The sequence below is a fragment of the Triturus cristatus genome, chromosome 3_2, assembly GCF_964204655.1.
Source record: "Triturus cristatus chromosome 3_2, aTriCri1.1, whole genome shotgun sequence".
In the NCBI taxonomy this organism is placed as follows: domain Eukaryota; kingdom Metazoa; phylum Chordata; class Amphibia; order Caudata; family Salamandridae; genus Triturus; species Triturus cristatus.
In genome coordinates, this window is record NC_140584.1 from 146,278,793 (window position 1) to 146,300,738 (window position 21,946).

Genomic DNA, 21,946 nt, shown 5'->3' on the forward strand with positions numbered 1-21,946 from the left:
CGTGAAAAACTTCAAACTGATTTGTTATTATTAGTTTAAGTGTAACCAGCCGCAGACTGCTTTCTTGCCAAGGCTAACATTGCCCACAGCAAGTGCCAATCTCTGACATTAAGGCTACTGAAATAGTCTAAAGCCAACAGTGGGCCGAAGAGCTACAGATCCTTCACCTACTTATACCGCAGTGTTGTCACCAGTGACCTTTTGCATGTCAATTTGCATGCCTTTTTCACCTTGTAACAATACCATAGCTCTGGGAAAAAGGTTGGTACAAAACAACAAGGTCAATTCTATATGCCCACTAGGAACCCTGCTAACAACATATACATGCAAAAATGGTTCGAAATGGTCTTATTTAACACAAGCGTAATGGAATTAGATGCATCACAATTAATGTGGCTTAAAAACATGCATATAGCCAACCTACAAGTACAATTATTTAACATACAAAAGAATCCATTAAATGCTAAATGTGATCAGGGCCCCAAATGATCGCACTGGTCTACAATCTTGAAATTCAGCAGCATATGTTATCATCAATCACAATGCTACTTCCCTCATTCAATCAGCCCAGATTGAGACTGTCAATGTTGTTGAAGTTTCGACACTGGTAGTAATTTTCAAGGCAATCACTAAGACAAAAATGGTTAGCGATACAATTTGTCTTCAAAAGAAATCTCGGAATAGGTGTGCACTGTAAATAGTAGACCTAAACGAGATACTTTTCAATACATCTCAACAAAACATGGAATACGCTAAACGAATAATGGTTTTGGTAAGGAAATCATATTCCATCTCATTCCAGGCACACACCGTGATGGCCCTACTGCCTGCAGAGCTGTCCTACTGGGAGGGCTGCATCTGTTTTTGCGAATGGGCTTTCTCGAACTTTCTGAAAGCATTAATTGCTAAGAGTGCTCCAAAACAGAGAGCGTGAGAGGAATTAATCAAGGGCATGGAAGGGGAAAGTGTGCACGACAAAGGAACGCCTTAGTTTCTTCAGCTATGGTACGCTAGAGTACTGATCAACCTAAACAATCTGATTTTCCTCTTCCCCTCGGAATCAATATCCAACATGTTAAGACTGCCATGGGGGGGGCGGACTGTTATGAACATGTTCTGAATCCTGTAGACCAGAAATGGCGGTGTTATTAACGTAAAGATCACTTCATGCTTTTTTGATACTGGTGCTAGTCGATCAGTCCTGACAAAACCTCTGAATTCCTTACACCACCTCTCCTAGGGCAAAATAATTTATGCATTTGCCATTGTTGCCACACATGTTCCTCACCCCGTTACCGATTCTGTATATATTTCATTGGGTCCAATAACTGAGCAGGACACATTTCTCCCGAGTTCCATATTTCCTGAAAACCTGCAGATGAGAGCCTTTTGTGTAAATTGAACTGTACTGTAATTTGTACAAGTGATGGTGTATATTTGAATGTGTCTACTGAACATAACATAACGTGTATTAGTAACGCACACGTTCACCCGTAGGCATCTTGGAGCTGAATAAGGATTAGTTACTTACCTATAATCCTAGTTCTCATCCAGGGGTATACTCATCAAAGTCATAATCTATGAATAATCCCCACCCATGTGCGGGATCCCGGAGCATATAGAAAATACATATATATATATACATATATATGCATATGTGAAAACATATACATGCAGCCTAAAATGTTTCCAACATGGCAAAAATGCTGAAATTACATAGGTTTGCATTGTAGTACCCCTACCTTCCTAACCCATAAGGAAAAAAGGAAGCACTAAACGATTGTCATACAGAACAAGTAACTTACCTTCGGTAACGCTTTTTCTGGTGGATACAGTATCTGCCTGTGGATTCCTCACCTTGTGAATATCCCCTGCACCAGCATTCCACGGAACTTTTCTTTCCCAGCACTCCACGTCGACGTGGGCGACGTCATAATGCATCGGCTCCGCTCGCGACTCCATTCGACGTCACCGGAGCCATAAGAAGCCCACGTCGGCGTGATGACGTCAGTTCCACCCATTTTTTCCGTGCCTTCGAGGCGAACAGGTGGACTAACGACAGACTCAAAGAATACACAGTATACAATATACTAATACATATACATAATATGCAAAGGAAAGGAATGCAAAGTAAACCAAGCATTTCCTACAACTGTACCATACAGCATTAAAACATATCTACAAGACCTCTTTCATGGTATACAAAGGTGGACAACGGGGAGGCTGGTGGGTCAGTGAGGAATCCACAGGCAGATACTGTATCCACCAGAAAAAGCGTTACCGAAGGTAAGTAACTTGTTCTTCTGATGGATACATCTGCCAGTGGATTCCTCACCTTGTGAATAGAGTCCCACAGCAGTCCCGACTCCCGGAGGAGGGTGTCCACCTTCCTATACCAGAAAGTCTTGCAACACAGAGCGCGCGAAGTGGCCCTCCCTCCTCATCTCCGAGTCCAAGCAATAATGCTTTGCGAAAGTATGGAGGGATGCCCAAGTCGCGGCCTTACAAATATCTGCCACAGGAACACCCTGGGCCAAAGCAGATGTAGACGATTTCGCTCTAGTCGAATGAGCTCCAATACCCTCAGGAGGGGTCTTACCAGCCAGGGCGTAGCAGATCTTGATGGCAAGGATAATCCATCTCGACAACGTGCGCTTGTGCACCGCTCTCCCTTTGGAACGTCCAACATAACCCACGAAGAGCTGATCGTCCAGACGAAAGTCCGTCGTTCTGTCCAAGTAAAAGCTGACAGCTCTCTTTGGGTCCAGGCGATGAAGCCTTTCCTCCTCTTTGGAAGGATGAGGAGGAGGATAGAAAACAGGGAGAGTAATGGACTGCCCCAAATGAAACGGAGTAACAACTTTTGGCAGGAAGGCAGCCCTGGTCCTCAGAACCATCCTTTCAGCATGTAAGGTAAGAAAAGGAGGTTTGGAACTAAGAGCTTGAAGCTCACTCACCCTCCTTGCCGAGGTTATGGCTACAAGAAAAACCACCTTAAAGGACAACAGCCTCAAAGGACAACTATGAAGAGGCTCAAATGGGGACCCCATTAGAAAGGTTAAAACAAGATTAAGGTCCCACTGAAGCATTACAAAAGGAGTGGGAGGAAACATGTTTGTAAGGCCCTTGATGAACCTCAGAACAACCGGGGATTTAAAACAGTGATGGTTGATCTGGAAGGCACAGAAAAGCCGATAAGGCCGAAAGATAGCCCTTGACCAAGGCCACAGCACAGCCCTGCTGAGCCAAGGAAAGAGCAAACTGGAGAACATTGGAAAGATGGGCTTTTAAAGGGTCAATGGATCTCTCTCCACACCATTTTACAAATTTAGACCACCTGTAGGAGTAAATGGACTTGGTGGAGTGTCGCCTGGCCGATAAAATAACATCCACCACATCAGGTGGGAGAGAGAAGGAACTCAGGTTGCCCCGTTCAATCTCCAGGCATGAAGGTGTAAGCTCTGGAGGTGGGGGTGTAGAACCTGCCCCTCCGACTGTGAGAGGAGGTCTGCCCTCAGAGGGAGACGGAGCGGAGGGCACGAGGAGAGGTGGAGAAGATCCGTATACCACACCCTTCTTGGCCAATCCGGGGCGACCAATATGACTTGGGCCCGGTCTTGGCGAATCTTCCTCAGACCCCGAGGAATCAAGGGTATGGGAGGAAACGCGTAAAGGAGTTGTGAGCCCCAACTCAACTGAAACGCAGCCCCCAACGCCCCCTGCATCGGATACTGGAGACTGCAGAATGACGGGCAGTGCGCGTTCTCGAAAGTGGCAAACAGATCCACCCGAGGAGTTCCCCACGTCCGAAAGACATGACGAACTACCTCCGGATGGAGCCTCCACTCGTGGTCGGCGGAGAACTGCCGACTGAGACTGTCCGCACGCACGTTCAGCACCCCGGCCAGATGATTTGCCATCAGACAAATCTGATGGTCCTGAGCCCAGGACCATAGACATAAGGCCTCTCTGCATAGACAAAGAGACCCTACTCCTCCCTGCTTGTTGACATACCACATCGCGGTAGTGTTGTCCGTCAGGACTTGAACAGACTGACTGCGAAGGGAAGGGAGGAAGGCCTTGAGCGCCAAACGAATCGCCCGCAATTCCAGAAGATTGATGTGAAGCAACCTTTCCTCTGGAGACCACAGACCTTTGATCTCCAGGTCCCCCAGATGCGCACCCCACCCTAAGGTGGATGCATCCGTTATCACTGTGGCCACTGATGGAGATAGATGGAAGGGCTTTCCCTGCGACAGATTGCCCTCTACACTCCACCAAGACAGATCCGCTGCAGCTTCTCTGGAGATCTTGACCAACTCCCTGAGATCCCCGTTGTGCTGATACCACTGCTTGCGGAGGCACCACTGGAGCGCCCTCATGTGCCAGCGTGCATGGTTGACCAACAGAATGCAGGAAGCGAACAGACCGAGCAGGCGAAGGACCTTCAGAACTGGAACAACCGCTCCACTGTGGAATAAAGGGACCATCTCCTGAATGTCGAGAATCCTTTGAGGAGGAGGGAATGCTCGACACACAGTAGTGTCCAGTACTGCCCCTATAAACAGGTTGCGTTGAGAGGGCACCAGGTGAGATTTGGGCACATTGATTGAAAAACCCAAGTCGAACAACAGCTGAGTTGTCACCTGCAGATGACGCTGCACCATCTCTGGGGACTCTGCCTTCAGAAGCCAGTCGTCCAGGTAGGGGAAAACCGGAATCCCCGACCTCCTGAGATGAGCAGCCACCACTACCATCACCTTTGTGAAGACTCGAGGTGCGGTAGTAAGACCAAACGGGAGGACCGCAAACTGGTAATGTTGCGACCCAACCGTAAAACGGAGATACTTCCTGTGCGACTTCAGGATTGGGACATGGAAGTACGCGTCCTGCAAGTCGAGCGACACCATCCAGTCTCCTTGCTGCAACGCTTGAAGAACCTGCGCAAGGGTCAGCATCTTGAATTTCTCCTGTCTCAGGTAAAAATTCAAGATTCTGAGGTCCAGGATCGGACGCAGTCTGCCGTCCTTTTTGGGGATCAGAAAATACCGGGAGTAGCATCCCTGACCCCTTTCCTGCTCTGGAACCACCTCTATTGCACCCTTCTGAAGCAAGGCTAGAACTTCTTTCTGCAGGAGAAGCAGATGGTCTTCCGAGCAATAACCTTGGCAAGGAGGGTAAGGGGGAGGAAACTCCCGAAAGGGAAGGGCGTACCCAGTCTCTACGAGGTTCAAAACCCAAAGGTCGGTTGTAACAGATTTCCAACCCCGTAGAAAGTAGGACACCCGACCCCCCACAGGTCTTACATGATCCGGGATGTGGGATCTAGGGCTGCTTCCCCGAAGCCTCATTTGGAGCAGAGGAGGATGAGGAAGAAGAGGGGTTGCGTCCAGAACCTCTCCGACTCCTTTGCTTCCCTCTAAAGGACCTACAGAGGGGATTCTGTTGTTGTTGCTGCTGCTGTTGGGGCTGTCTGAAGGAGCGAAAAGATGTTCTTCCGAAACCCCTAAACTTACGAAAAGACGAACCCCTAGCAGGAGCCTGCAGACCCAAGGACTTCGCCGTCAGTCTGCTGTCCTTAAATCGCTGCAGGGCAGAGTCTGCTTTCTCCCCAAACAGCTTCTGACCGTCGAATGGCAGATCAACCAACGTAGCTTGAACATCAGCCGAGAACCCCGAGGTACGGAGCCAAGCCTGCCTCCTTGCTGCCACAGACGACCCCATAATTCTTGCCACCAAGTCCGCAGAATCCAGCCCTGACTGGATCACTTGTCTGGCAGCTGCCTGAGTGTCCGCAACAACCTCCAAAAAGGACGACTTATCCCCCTCAGGCAACTTAGGGGCCAAAGATTTAATGGAGTCCATCAGGGCATGCACATAACGCCCCAGAAGGCATGTAGCATTAGACTATTTCAACGCCATACTTCCTGAGGAAAAGGTCTTTTTGGCTGCTTGATCAACTTTTTTGGATTCCCTGTCAGCTGGAGACTGAGGGAAGGCACCCGAAGCATGTTTAGAACATGAAGCCTGCACAACCAGGCTGTCCGGAGATGGATGTGTAGACAAAAAGTCAGGATCCCCTGGTGCAACCCTGTACCTTCTTGCCACCTGTCTGCACACTGCCGGAGATGAAAGAGGTTTCTTCCACACCTCCAAGACCGGCTCCAAGATGGCCTCATTGAAAGGCAACAAAGGCTCTGAAGTCGAAGACGGAGAATGCAACACCTCTGTTAGCAAGTTGGATTTGTACTCCACAGAGGGCAGCTGCAAATCCAGAAGATCTGCTGCCTTCTTGATCACCACATGATAGGGAGCCAATTCCTGAGGCGGAGAAGACCTGGTAGACGTATGCTCCCACTCCGGGGTTGTATCCAACCCACTTGCTTCTTCAATACCTTCAAATTCATCAGAAGAAGAGTCAACTTCACCTTCTTCCACCTCTGCTCGATATCTCCCTTCCTCCAAAACCCTCTGGGCCTCCCTTCTCGACCGGATCCGGGGAGCCGGCGTCGACGACGTCGTACGCAGCGTCGGTGGAGCCGGAGGTACCGGAGTCGGCGGCGCCATAGGTGGAGTCGGCGGCGCCGGACGCGGCCTCGGCGTCGAGGAAGGCTCCGAAGTCTGCTGGTCCCTCCGAGGTCGAATCGGATCCCCAGACGGCGCCGGAAACTGCCAAGAAGGCGCCATCGGCATAAAGGGGGCCTGAGCATAATGCTGCGGCACCCCTAGTGTAAATGCCATCGGACCCACGGGACCAGTTGGTGCTCCGGATGGGTAGGCCGCCCTTTTAAATATGCCAAACATAGCATTCAAAAAATTTGTAGAATCTGTACCTGGAGCTGGGAATTGAGGAAAAGGAACAGACCCTGTATCCCCTTGTGGGGTCTCCGGCGTCGGCTCCGCAGTATCTTCCACCGGAGCCGCAGATTCTTCAGGCACCGGAACAGACTCTTCCTGTTCCTGTTCATCCATGGAAGCATCCGACTCCACTCGAACCGGAGTCGAAGCCTTAGACGGAGCCGATGACTGCGTCGGGGACTGAGCCGGAGTCTGCTTCTTCGAAGGAGAACGCCTCGGTGAAGGTGAAGGAGAAGGAGACAAGGCTTTGCTCCGACGTCGACGGGGCGAAGCCGACCTCGACTTCCTGGACTTCGAGGACCGACGTCGAGAAGAACGCTTCCTCTTTTTGTGGTGCTTCTTCGACCTCGAAGACCTCGAAGTCGATGATTCCCTCTTCGACTTCTCCTTTTTCCTTCCTCTCTTCACCTCACCGATCTTCTTCATGAAGAGCTTAGTCTTCCTCTCTTTGAGCGCTTTCGGATTCATGCTCCTACAGCATCCGCACTCCTCCATATCGTGGTCCGAAGAGAGGCACCATAAACAGTTCTGGTGCGGATCCGTCATTGACATCAGACCTCCACATTCCCTACAGGGCTTAAAGCCCGACTTCCTAGTCGAAGACATACCGAATTCAACACAGTTACACCGCTAAACTACAAAGTAGCTAGAGAGCACTGGAAAAAAAAACGTTGCGCGTCGACGGCGCGGAAAAAAGGGAACTGACGTCATCACGCCGACGTGGGCTTCTTATGGCTCCGGTGACGTCGAATGGAGTCGCGAGCGGAGCCGATGCATTATGACGTCGCCCACGTCGACGTGGAGTGCTGGGAAAGAAAAGTTCCGTGGAATGCTGGCACAGGGGATATTCACAAGGTGAGGAATCCACTGGCAGATGTATCCATCAGAAATAATGCTTTATTGCCATAAAGCAAACTTGTAATTGCAGGCATTTGCCTGTAGGCTGCAGCAGAGTACTAAAAACAAAGAAAACTGACACCTTGCCTTTAAGGCATTAGAGTAGGGGTACCGTGCCTTTAAGACCTGCAGGAGACTCCTTGCTTCCATGATGCACCACAGGTGGCAGTTAGGTCAGTTCTTTTTGACGGTGCATATGCACCTGAGTAGAGCTGCAATCAATAAACAATAACTTTGCTCTTCCGGGGAGGTGGGTGGGTCGCTTATGACTTTGATGAGTATACCCCTGGATGAGAACTGGGATTACATGTAAGTAACTAATCCTTCTCATCCAGGGGATACTCATCAATAGTCATAATCTATGAATACAGTAGCAAGCCCATACCCAAAGTCTCGCGGACGAGCAACAGAGCATATAGAACATGAAGTAACATCACATTCAAACAGCCGTTATGCAAACAAATTCCTCAAAGAGGCCTGCCCCACCTGGGCATCGGCCTGTGCATCTGAATCTAGGCAGTAATGGCGTGTAAAGGTATGTATCAAGCGCCATGTAGCCGCCTTGCAAATCTCAGAAATAGAAATGTTGAGAAGGAGAGCTGTAGTAGAAGCTTTCCCTCTGGTAGAGTGTGCTCGTGGTCTGCCCTGCAGAACCTTGTTGGCTAGTTGGTAGGACAAGGCTATACAGGAGACGATCCATCTAGAAATAGATCTTTTGGAAGCAGCCAGCCCGGTATTTGTTTAACCATAATTGACAACGAGCCGGTCAGACTTCCTAAGTGGAAGGGTTTTATCAAGGTAAAACTTCAATACCCTCCGAAGGTCTAGAGAATGTAAAGCTATCTCCGGGGGAGTGGTTGGCTAAGGAAAGAAAGTGCGGCAACGTGATAATCTGATTGATGTGGAAATCCGAGACCACCTTGGGCAGGAAGCTCGGATGAGTCCGCAGCATCACTCTATTGGCATGGAAAACAGTGTAAGGCTCCTTGCAGCACAGGGCCTGAATCTCACTCACCCTGCGGGCTGAAGTGATGGCTACTAAGAAAGCAGCCTTCCAGGTCAAATGCTGTAAAGATGCCTTATGAATAGGTTCGAAAGGAGCACCCATCAATTTGATGAGGACAATGTTAAGCTCCCAGGGAGGCGAAGGGGACCTCACTGGTGGAAACACTTTCTTAAGCCCCTCTAGGAAATCTTTGACCACAGGCATTTGAAAGAATGAGGTCTGGGTAGGAGACTTTCTATAAACTGTGATAGCAGCTAAGGGGACCCAGATGGAGAGATACTTCAGGCCTGATCTTGCCAAGTGCAGTAAGTATGGAAGAATCACTTGCTCTTGACCTTGACCTTGAGTCGGATCAAGAGGGTTGTCCCTACACCGAAGGTAAAATCTCTTCCACTTGAAAGCATAAGACTTTCTGGTGGAGGGCCTCTTTGATTTTCTAAGAATGCCCATACAGTTAGCCGAAAGGTCTAGATGTCCGTACTGGATGACTTCAGGAGCCATGCAGTCAACCGGAGGGAGGGGAGGTTGGGATGAAACACTCTCCCCTCGTTCTTGGTCAGTAAGTCCGGGCAGCAGGGCAACCTCGGGTGTGGAACCTCTGACAGTTGGAGGAGATCCGGGTACCACCACTGGCGTGGCCACTCCGGCGCTATCAGGATCATTCTGGTGTTGGTCCTGTAGAACTTCTGTATGACCGCCAGGATTAGAGGGAGTGGAGGAAAAGCGTACAGCAATGTCTGCAACCAGCTGATCAAAAAGTACATTCCCCCGTGATCCCTGCTGGGGGAATCTGGACGTGAAGACGGGGCATTTTGTGTTTGCCGCGTCTGCGAACAGATCGATCTCCGACACTCCCCATTGCCGAAAGACCTCCTGAGCGACGTCTTCGTTGAGCACCCAGTCGTGCGCTTCTACAAAGTCTCTGCTGAGGCCGTCTGCCTGCCTGCACGTTCAGGGTTCCTGGAAGGTGGACTGCGACGATTGAGAGACCTCTCGCCAGCAGCCAATGCCAAATGGATTGGGCTTTCAGAGACAGGACTCGTGACCTGGTGCCTCCTTGCTTGTTCAGATAGAACATCGTTGTTGTGTTGTCTGTCTGAATCTGACTAGTTTGAAGAGACGGATACAGGGATTTGAGTGCCCGTAGCTCCAAGAAGTTGATGTGATAACTTCTTTCTGTCTCAGAGCAGAGACCTTGTACCTGAAGCTGGCCCATATGAGCTCCCCAGCCTTGCATCGAGGCATCTGTGACCACTGTCTGTTTTGGAGGCGTCTGATGAAAAGGGACCCCTTGCAGCAGGTGAGAACGTTTCATCCACCATCTGATGGAGTCCCTGGCAGCTTGGTGGAGAGTCAGACGATCTTCCCAGCGACCTGACCTCTGAGACCATTGATCTTCGAGAGCCTGTTGTAGAGGCCACATGTGAAGGCGGCATTGGGCACAATGTAGATGCACGAGGCCATCGATCCCAGTAGTGAAGACACTTGCCTGGCTGTGGGAAGTGCAGTGTCGAGAAGAGTGTGGCACTTGGGAAGCATTGATGACAACCTCTCCTCTGAAGGACACACGCTTGCCTCTGCGGAGTCCAGGGAGGCGCCCAGATAGTGTATCCGTTGAGTGGGGTTGAGGACCGACTTCTTGTAGTTGACTTGCAACCCCACGGAATGCAGCAGGTTGAGGCAGTATGAGAGATGGCTCTGGAGTAGCACAGGTGTGGAGCTTTTCAGGAGCCAGTTGTCTAGGTATGGCTAGACGAAGATCTTCCGCCTGCGGAGGAAGGCAGCCACCACCGCCATGCACTTGGAGAACGTCCGTGGGGCGGATTTGAGGCCGAATGGAAGCACTCAATACTGTTAGTGGTGACGAGAGACCTAAAACCTGAGAAATTTGCGATGTTTCACTGAGACAGGAATGTGAAAGTAGGCGTCCTGCAGGTCGATGGCACACATCCAGTCTCCCTGGTGAAGGTGCGGAAAGATTTGATGTAGGGCTAGCATTCAGAATTTTTCCTTTCTGATAAACCTGTTCAGCAGGCGCAGGTCGAGGATAGGTCTGTACTCTTTGGCTACTCCTCGCTTTTGGACTAGGAAGTAGCGAGAGTATACCCCCTGGTTTCTTTGGAGAGGTGGGACCCTATGGCCCTCTTGGAGAGGAGGATAGATACTTCGTCCTAGTAAAAGCCGACTTTGAAGTTGAGGAAGGCGCTTCAATTGCGGGGGCACTTGCGGAGGGGGAGACTTGTACCTTAGCAAGTAACCATGCTGCACAATATTCTGCACCCATTTGTCCCTTGTTATGGTTTCCCACTCTTCCAGGTGAAAAACTATACTCCCTCCTACCCGAGTGGCGAACGGGTGCGGAGGAAGCAATGCCTCACTGTTTGGGAGGCTGCTTAGTGGTGGACTGTTGCTGCTTGTTGTTCCCTCTTCCTCTGCCACGACCCCTCTGCTGGAATTGGGACCTCTGCTGGTTCTGGGAGGACCATTGAGGGGTTTGAACCCTCTGCTGGAAGGAACGTTTGTCGCCCTGACGAAAGCGCTTCTGGTATTCTTTGCGCTTCTCCAGACCTACAGCTTTGACAGTATCCAGCTCTGTCTTCATCTTGTTCATCTCCTCATCGGCGTGAGCCCCGAACAAGGAGGAGCCGTTAAATGGAAGATTCAGAATCTTTATCTGTGCATCAGGCTTGAGGCCTGTGAGGCGCAGCCCGGCTGAGCGCCGTGAACAGACGCCATGGGAGTAACCAAGAGTGGCGAGATCTGAAGCGTCCGCTGCCGCACTTATAACTTGATTGACTACTAGCCCACCTTCTAGCAGAATTTCGCTGAAGTCCTGCCGGTCTTCTTTGGGGAGATTTTCGGTGAACCTTGACAGGGAGTCCCAAAGAGACCAGACATATCGCCCGAGAAGGGCTGAGGCACTTGCAATCTTCATGGAAGAAGCCGAAGTATTGCACATTTTCCTGCCATAGGAGTCCATCTGTTTACTGTCCTTCTCCGGGGGGACAGAAGATGACGCAGACGCCAAATGAGACCTCATGGCTGCCGCCACAATGACGGAGTCCGCTGGTGGATCAGCTCTGAGAAATAAGGGATCCTCGGCTGGGGGCTTATACTTTTTGGCAATCCTGGATGGTACGGAGCCCACCGTAGCAGGGGTGAGAAATGTGGCCATAGCTGGTTCCAAGAATCCTGGCACCAAAGGAAGCAGCGGTCTAGGAAATGTGCGATGGTGTAAGGTGTCGAAGATGATAGATGTAGGAACTACAGGGGTATGCAAAGTGATATTTAGTTTCTTCGCACCCCTACCCAGGACATCTGAGAAGGTCGCGATGTCATCGATGGGAGACACCCGCGATGGAGGAGTGGAGGAGAAGGTCGAAGAATAGTCCCGGACCAAGGACCTCATGGAGGAAGACCGTGTGGGCGATCTCGTGCGTCTTCTCTTATGGGGACAGTCGTGATGAGAGCTGCGACGACCCCTGGACCTTGATCGGTGCCTGGAAGGTGATCTTGGTCTTCTGGGGGGACACTGACGACCCCTGGACTGTGGTCGGTGCATGGACGGTGATCTTGGTCTTTTGAGGGGAGACTTGCTTCTCTGAGGAGAGATCCAAGAAGGCAAGTAAGTGCGAGAGTAGTCCGAGCCCGGACTTCTGCAGTCACCTGTCCCGACACCGTCCAGCCAGTGAGGCGACAGACCGTACTTCTCTCCAGCTTTGGGACAATTCTCCGGTGAAATTTGCACAATATACAGTCCTGGGATGATGACTGGTCCCCAGATGACGTCTCCTCTGTGGCTGCTGCACTTTTTTCCCTCGACGTCGAATGCCTTGATGTCGATGAAGTCTGCGTCACCATCGGCATCGATCGAGGGGATCTGCTATGAGAACGCCGTCCCGCTCTCGATGTCAATCGCCTACGGCGATGTGGAGACCTCGACGTCGACCTTCGCTGTCGGTCTGGTGATCTCGACGTCGATCTCCCATGGCGCTGAGTTGGCGTCGATCTTCGTGACGTTGAGTGATGGGACTTCCACGAAGTTCTCAACAAGCCCACTTGCGGCGAGATGTTCGCCGTCGTGACTTTCGACACCAACCCCCTCGAGGGAGGCGGAGAGTGTCTCGACGTCGAAGGAAGCCTCGACGGAGACTTTTCAGGTCTCTCAGGACCCACAGCCTTCGAGCCCGACGTGCTGTGCCTCAACGCCGACTTACTTGCATGCGGCGGAGAATCTCGACGTCGAGATGGTGATTTGTCCCTCGACGCTGAAGAGTGTCTGGGTCTCTTCGAAGGCGACTTCGACGGCGAATCTCCTGTTACCTTCTTCTTTCTGGACTCAGGAGAGGTGGTATGTCGCCGTTTTCAGTGTTGTTTGCTTGAAGAAGGTAGTTTGAAGACTCCATGGTCACCTCCATGATGGCTTCTGTCCTTCTTCAGTTGGGCATGAAGTTTTATGCATTCTCTGTCACGCAGAGTCCGCATGGAAAATTTCTGGCAGTGGTAACACTGGTCAGGATTGTGTGAGGATGGAAGACACACAATACACACAGAGTGTGGATCTGCCAGTGCCATCTTCTTGCCACAGGAAGGGCATTTCCTGAATAAGGCATTCTGATTGGAAAAAATTTATGGTAAGATCAAAAAACCAGTAGAATAAGCCTTTGTCGAGTTTTCCAAGAAAAATATCAATGAAATCACTTTCAATAAAAAAACTGAAGCGCTCAAGCTCCAGGATCCTCATAGAAGGAGTCGGAAAAAAGAACTGACCTAACTGCCACCTGTGGTGCATCATGAGAGCAAGGGATCTCCTGCAGGTCTTAAAGGCACGGTACCCCTACTCTAATGCCTTAAAAGGCAAGGTGTCAGTTTTCTTTGTTTCTTAGTTCTCTGCTGCAGCCTAAAGGCAAATGCCTGCAACTACAAGTTTGCTCCATGGCAATAAAGCATTATTGTATGACAATTGTTTAGTGCTTCCTTTTTTCCTTATGGGTTAGGAAGGTAGGGGTACTACAATGCAAACCTATGTAATTTCAGCATTTTTGCCATGTTGGAAACATTTTAGGCTTTATGTATATGTTTTCACATATGCATATTTATGTATCTATATGTTTTTTCTATATGCTCCGGTATCCTGCACATGGGCGGGGATTATTCATAGATTAGGACTATTGATGAGTATCCCCTGTATGAGAACAGATGTTTATTGTTACCCAATGCAATGGTACTCATTTTATCAACCTCAGATCGATGAAAGGCTGATTGGACCTGCCGGGATTTGAAACTGTGACCATGAGGTCGAACACAGGTCCCTGCAGTAGACTCACTAGTCCACTGAGCCACCAGACCTGGTGGAAATGCTATTCTAGCTGCGCTATGCAAAAATGATTGTCCTTTCAAATGAATGATACTATGAACACTTCATCTCAAACCATGTCTGGTATTGAGGATCAAGTCCCACCCTCCTCATAGTTTCAACATGTTAGTCACTTATGTTTTTGTACAGCACAAACAGTCAACGCCGGGATGAAGAAACCAACGGCAGACCCACGAGAACTCAGTAACTATCCTCCGATCTCCCTTTTACCTTTACTGGACAAGATGCTGGAAAGCATGATCAATAAACAACTAAGTCAATATCTGGAACTAAACGAAATTCTAGATCCATCACAATCGGGATTCCGACAGGGTTTTAGCACCGAGACGGCTATTTTAGCAGTCACAGACTAGCTCAGGCTGCAAATAGATAAAGGGGGATCGGCAATATTGATATTACTAGATCTCTCCGCAGCATTTGATACCATCTCACATGAAATGCTAGCGGAGAGACTTGACTCTTGTGGTATCCAGGAAACAGCTTTAAAATGGTTGCAAAACTTTATGTCCGGTAGAACACAAACAATCATGCTTGGTCCACATCTGTCAGATACAATCAGCTTAGACAGAGGCGTCCCTCAGGGCTCCTGCCTAAGCCCGACACTATTTAATATTTATATGGCCCCATTAGCAGGGATAGCGGAACAATTGGGCTTTGAGATCATCTCTTATGCTGATGATACTCAGCTTATGTTCTCGGTTGGCACTGACATAGTAGCAGAGAAAGCACGGTTTGCCAGAGGAATGCTTGAGATCTCCAGTTGGATGACACAGAACTATCTCCAGCTGAATCCCAGCAAAACCGAGTTAATGCTGATGGGCAAAGCCACAGCTAGCTGGTCTGATGACTGGTGGCTCGCCTAATTGGGAGTAGCCCCTGTTCCTACTCAATGCGTCAAAGATTTAGGGCTAAAACTAGATCAGTCTCTATCTATGAAAGACCACATTGCCACGATGACCAGCTCATGCTACTATAGCCTGCGTCTGCTGCGCAAAATCCTCCTCTTTATGCCTACTACCCATCGCAAAACCTTGGTCCAGGCTATTGTCATCAGCTGCCTGGACTATGGCAACGCCTTGTTGGCAGGGGTAGGAGAGACCCTGATGAGCAAACTGCAGGTGATTCAAAATACTGCATCTAGGATGGTACTGAATCGCCCAGTAGGCTTCGCATCGGCACCCTTATTGCAAGAACTCCACTGGCTCTCAGTGAGAAAGAGATCGTTCTTTAAGATCTGTTGTCTCACTTATACAGCACTTAATGGAAGAGGTCCTAAATACCTCCAAAAGAGACCGACTAAACACGTACCTAATAGAAACCTAAGGTCCAGCGTGCGGGGTCTCTTACAAGTACCGCGTATAAGGCTGTGTCGCTCTGGAGGAAAATCTCTCTCGTATCTAGCACCAAGATACTGGAATGAGCTACCAGATCCCCTTCGCAAAATTGCTATCTATAGCACATTTAGGAAACAGCTACAAGCCTTCCTATTCTAATCTCTCTTGCCTCTTTTCAGTCTCAGGAATATTTCTAGTCAAGCGCCGAGATGCCCCCGGGTGAGTCGAGCGCTATAGAAGTATTTATAACATAACATAACATAACAAGCCAATGACGAAACTCCCTCGCAAACCACAATACCTATTACCTCCTCAGGCAGAAGTAGGGCTCGGTGAGTTAATTGCTGCTCTGTAAAAGCAAAAGATTCTGTACCCACTGTGAGCACCCACCTTTCTAATCCAGTTACTATTCGAACATCCATTCTGGTGAAAGACTCATCATTCACAATTCTTGATTTGTGTTCTGCTTTCCTCCCTATTCCTATTCTTTTTTATAGTCTGTGACAGGGGTAAACAAGGCCAATCTTCTATCTTTTCACAAGCACTTTAAGTTCTGGACATTCCGGTCTTTCTAAGAGGGCCTACAATGATCCAGTGCTAAAATTATTTGTTGTTTGCCTCGGACTCCATAGACCAATGCAAATGTGAAACCCTGTACCTGTGCAGTTAGTGAAGCTACCGGGATAACTTTTCTAAAGAAAACTTACAATTGAGTTTACCCATTGTTTGATATTTACATTGTGAGATATCAACTGGAGAGGAACATTGATTTGTTGAAAGTATCAATGCTACTTATTACTATATCCCAGGTATGCTTATTTTAGTGATGGGATTTGAGGGCAATTGTAGAAAACAGATTTTAGGAGATGCTGGTATTGTTAAAACGTTGCAATTTATTAAGAGAGACACACTGTAACTGTTGCTTTGGCCCAAGTAGGCAGAACAAGTCTTTGCATGTCAAAAAAATGCTTTATCTTCCGCAACTATTTTGGGGTTAGCAGATTAAGCCGAAGCTATCACACTGTACTGTCATGAGAAGGAGGGTTTTGCCCTATAGGCACCAGTAAAAAGATCATGGTGACAAAAAGAAACCAATTACATACTTCTGTTTTTAATGCTGTGAAGCAGGGCTACCTCCGTGTTTGTGCACCGCAGCAGATAAAGCTAACCTTGTTGAAGTGTCTAAAAATACTGACGAGTCACTCTTTCATTTTGTTGTACCCCATGCTGTGGCTAATCAGCAAACCCAGCACCTTTCTATATCTAGGTTTAAAAGTACGAAATACTGTTGCTCTCTGATTCCCACACCACGCTGGTATGGTGACTTGTGTTCACTGTTTTATACTTCCGTTGATGGAATAGCGAACAATTGTTGCAGGATTGTCTTCTCACCACTGTTTACCTTCGCAAAACTTTGATTTTGTATCTCATGTTGATGGTTCTTCCCTCAGAAATGATAAAAAACATGAGTTGCAGTTTACAGTTTGTTCTATACATGAAGATACAGAAAGTTGTTTCTTACCCAAAGCGCAATACGCTGAAATAGCTAAACTGCTGCACTTAAGTGAGTTTATATTCTAATCACTCAAAAACTGTTACTTACTCCAAGTAAGCATTTGGAGTGTCCCATGACTTTGGGCGCCTTTGGGTGCAGCGAGGGTTCCTCACTTCAGCAGGGACCTAATTAAAAATGGGTCCTTTATCAAAGGATTACCTGGGACACATTTTGATCAATATAGTCAGCAAAAGCTTTACTTTTGTACACCTAACCTTAAATTGATTGGTGATCAGCGCATTTTACAACAACTACTGTCAGGGCTATTTATAGGGCATCAAGTAAACCTTTGATAGAGGACCCATTTTTAATCGGGACCCTGCTGATTCAGGGGGGGATCACAAGGACAGTCGTACGGGCCAGCTGCCAAAGAAGAGTGGGGCCCACGTCAGCCGCCATGGTGGGTGGGAGTTGTAAGTCACCCCCATCCCCTGACAAGAAGCCCTACAGCGAGGATAAAGGCCAAAGATGCAGAGACCTACATCGATAAGCCCTGCTTGGACGAGGAATGAAGACACTGGCCCGACTCTGGTCACGGCCCCATGACTTGGAAGAACGCACCCTGTCTGCCTGACATCCTGTGGATAAAGAGGGCCACATTCAAACAATAAAGAGCCCATCCACCAGGCTCCAACCTAAAGCTGGTGACCCACAACCACGCTCAATGGGACAACTGCACATCGAGAGCTGCTTGTCCCGCCTTGGGGTTAGTCATATCACCCAAAGGTCAAGCAGGCCAAGAGACTTCTTCGAAAGCGCCCCGGAAATGAAGGCTGCTCCCTGAAAAATAGACCAACCAGAAAAACGGCCTTTAAACACACCAAGGGTTCCCATGCCTTCTCCTGTACCCCCAATCCCCCTGCCAGGTGGGGGGAATTTGATCACTAAAAATGTCAGCCCACTCCTGTTTTATTGTAATGGCAACAGCAGATTCATAGAAATCCGCACCAGCATTCAGGCCTCCAGATGCGCCAGCACAATCCAGACACACAGCACGAATCCTAATGCGATTGGAGAGTTTTAGGCCGCTCTGGAGGCTAAAGTGAATACATTGACTACTGGTCTCAACATTCTGAAGGGTGACCACAAAAAAACAAGTGACAGACTAAGCCAAGCAGAAACCACACTGACAGAACTCGAACCCCAGTCAAAGGCCACCTCTAAGGAACTACACATCTAAAAGGAGCTAGTGCAGATCCCAGAAAAACAAGCTGAAGACACCGAAGGAGGGGCGAGGCATAATAATCTACACATAGTAAGCCTATCTGAATAGAAATATAATTGTATTTAAAAATTGAGAGTCCTAATGTCACCTTCTTCATTGAACAATGTCTCCAAGAGTAAATGTGCCCTCATGGCCTCACCCTATCTTTACAGGTGGAGGGCGCCCCCAAGACCAATTGTAGCAAAAATCATGAACTATCGGGACCAAGACCTCATCCTCAGCACAGCCTGGAAGAATGGCGGACAATTCGACCGTAATGATATTCCCAGACTTCATACTGGTGGTTCAACATCAAAGGTCGTCTTTCCTGGGAGTCAAAAAGCCCAACATATGCCTTACTCTTCCTGGGGAAACTGAAAGGTGATAATAGCACAAAAAACTAATTTTTTCACATCGCGAGAAGAAGCCTGGCCATGAATCGATCAGCTGCACATGGAACCAGGGAGCTGGAAAATCACTCCGACTAGTCCCCATTGCACCCAATGGTCGGCGTGGCCTAGGCATGCCCGAAAGCGGAGAGAGGGAGCTCATACAGAGACCCACAACCCCGCAACAGATCTGTGCTGATCGGAAATCAGTGGTGGCCTCAGAGGCAGTAATCTGGACCAGGAGATCACTACCTGACTCTGAGGGGTCCAGTGGAGACCTGTTGAGCTCTGACCTGAGTGACACTCCCAATATCCTACCCAGTGTGCCTCAACAAACAGCAGATGAACTCATGTGAGGCTTGGACACAACCTCGAAGTAGTGTCAGTTACCCCTCCGATTTCAATGGGCCGATCCTCCACCCAATGTAGCTGGTTCTTCAGTCCCACGTCCCAATCAAGCAGCATTACGCACCAGACTCCTGTTACAAATCACATAATACTCTTTGCAGTTTGGAAAGTTCTCCACTTATCATTTTGCTCCTGCACTGTTTCCACGCCAGACTGGGAGTAATTGTTAAAAGGGGGTTTGTTTCTACTTGGATGGTGTCTTCTATGGAGTCACATAAACCACATGCCCAAGAAACCAAAGCCGGAGGTAAGGATCGAAACGCCGTTGACTTGTTGTACGCCATATACACCTCTTTATTTAATACTTATTATGTGTAATGGTGTCTCCACTATAATTTGTGTGTCCTACTAAAATGTGTCTCATACAAAAAATTACCTCTGCCTGAGCCTTTTTGTTTCATGTTGCACGGCCTTCCCACTAAGTTGGATACAGGCTTGTGTCCCACTTTATTTGTTTCTTGCTGAATTTTGTGTATATTTAAGCAACTATATATTAAAAACACCTGTCCAGCTGAACAGCTGTAAAATATAGTACTGATTGGGTCTATATTTATTGTTTGCTCGCATTAATCCTTGTCTAGGGACCACTGTCTCTAGAAATAACTCTGTTTCAGGCCACACAGCAACCGCCAAGATGGTAATGGTTCCAAGATTACTCTATTACTTTGCAAATCTACACCTTGTTTTGCGGAAGACGTACATCAGGCAGTTAGACTCCCTATTGATAACCCTCATCTGAGAGGCGGAGAATACAACTGGCCTAGCTGAGACTCCCGCCGCTTAAGGAAGGATGCCCTCAACCCGCCTTATAAAGATATTACCTAGCAGTCAAGCTCCAGTAGCCAGCCAGGTTGTTGGTGACATCCCATCTACAAGAAACCGGATGTTCGGCTACACAGTCCCGAGCTGGAGTACTGAACAAGCTGTTTTGCTCCGGGGAGGGTAGAGTACTGGGGTCCCCACTTTTGATGGCCATAACCATGTACAAAAGGGCTTTTCTTACACAGGCTCTAAATTACAGTTTGCCCCAGCTCAGTTAGGACTCCCAACTGAGCTGGGACCCCTTTCAGTCCAGGATCTATAGGCGAGGGGCGGGGGTGGGGGGGGGAGAAGACCGGGCTCCACACTCTGGGGGATACCTACCAGAAGGGTAAACTAATGGACTTTCACAAATTGCATGGTCAGTTTAATTTCCTGCAAGGCCAGTTTCTCCGTTTTGGGAAGATTAAAAGGATCTCTAAGGAGGCGCTGGGAAGAACCCCGAGCATATTCTCACTAATGCCTTACTACTAACAGTACACACTATTGGGAAAAAGACTTAAGATTGATAACCTGGCTATACAGAGAAATCAGAGATCACACTAACGTATCCCTGGAACCCCTTCAAGAGTCATGGGAGGGGCTCTCAATGAGAGCATTTTATAACCAGGAATGGTAGAGGGCCTTGGAATACCGCAGAAATGTCTCCAGAAACAAGAGATTTTGATTTATTCAGGGCCTATTTGATGCCACAGAAAATTGGCTGCGTGTTTTCGTGGGCATGTACCGACTGTGTCCGTTGTCACTATGCGCTTGCGGACTTCAGACATGTTCTATGGGACTGCCCAGCACTGCAACACTACTGGAAGTGAGTTGGCGCGCATCTGCGGCTGTCACTGGCGGACCAAAATGGACATCCATTGAAGTATGCCTAATCGGCACGGCCCTGAGAGCTCTCCTACACAAAGTCACAACGAGGTTCCTCATACTCCTGTTGGCCAAGCGATGTATCACAACAATGCAGTGAAATCCACTCACACTCCCCTTGCCCCCCCTGCCATCTGGGGTGACCTGACAAAAGAATGTGGTGTTCTGGGAAAAGGCGCTCCACAGGGAAGAAAACCGAGTCATTCGGTGGCATCAATTGCAGACTAATGGGACGCTTTAGTGCATGACCTCAAACACTAAGAAGAAGACAATCACCCTCCATAATCGGATCAGGGCATTTCCCTGAAACGCTACCAAATCTACAACAGTGCATCCTAAACCGAAAACCCAAGCAATATGTTGTAGGAAATGGCCCTCCATTGGAGAGAGACCCAAGACCAGATGCCCCAGGAGAGGGGAGCAGGACTTACCCTCTGGTCGCACTGGTCGACAACAAACTCCTCACACACTGGTGGTGAAACAGGAGGCCCGAGACAATTCTTGGACCCATATTGTTCCAGATGGTTTTCACGGTGAGAGCTGCAGTTAACAAAATTGTTTGATTGGAAGATAATATATGTCTCTGGAGTGGGAGTGAGTGAATTCTGGCACTGGATTATAAATAGTACAGGACAAAAATAATGTATATTCTATATAGTCCATCATAATGCCTGTATACGCGCTTTATTCATGTTGTTTCTCCACCTCCTGCAGAGCTTTGTAAAAGCCGATGAAGCTCTTTGGGGGGAAAAAAGCTACACACTACTTCAACCAAGGTTACGAGAACCCTATCAAGTTAGCTCATCACCAACACCACTGTAAAGTCACCTCACCACCAACATTGCCGACTGCCTGCCTGGATAGACATATCAAACTGCAAGCAAACCTCGGCACCAAAAGAAGTCAGATCCACTGACCAAAGTACTCCTGTTGCTAGAAGTGCAGCGAGGATGCCACCAGAATGTAACCCTCTTTCTGCCAATGGCTACCACCTGCAAACCCTGGTAGTAGAACGCTTCCCAGCTACTTTATCCTTCTGACTCTGGCTGGTCCTCCTGGATTCAAGGTTGTCTGGCTGTATCATCCAATAGCTGTGTCAGGAAGGCCACTGACCAATCCTGGGAAAATGGTTAATCTACAAAGACAATACTTAACTGCAAGTTGTTTGCAAAGTTTGTTCCATTTGTTTACTGGAAACAAATGTAACTGTTCTGCTTAGAGGGCCTTAAGCT

The 21,946-nt window shown here is 48.6% G+C and overlaps 1 protein-coding gene across 8 annotated transcripts in view; it reads right to left on the reverse strand.

Annotated features, from left to right (window-relative positions):
• The window catches only part of USP28 (ubiquitin specific peptidase 28), a 407,198-nt gene that overhangs the window by 48,881 nt on the left and 336,371 nt on the right, over window positions 1-21,946 (reverse strand). The window lies entirely within an intron of this gene.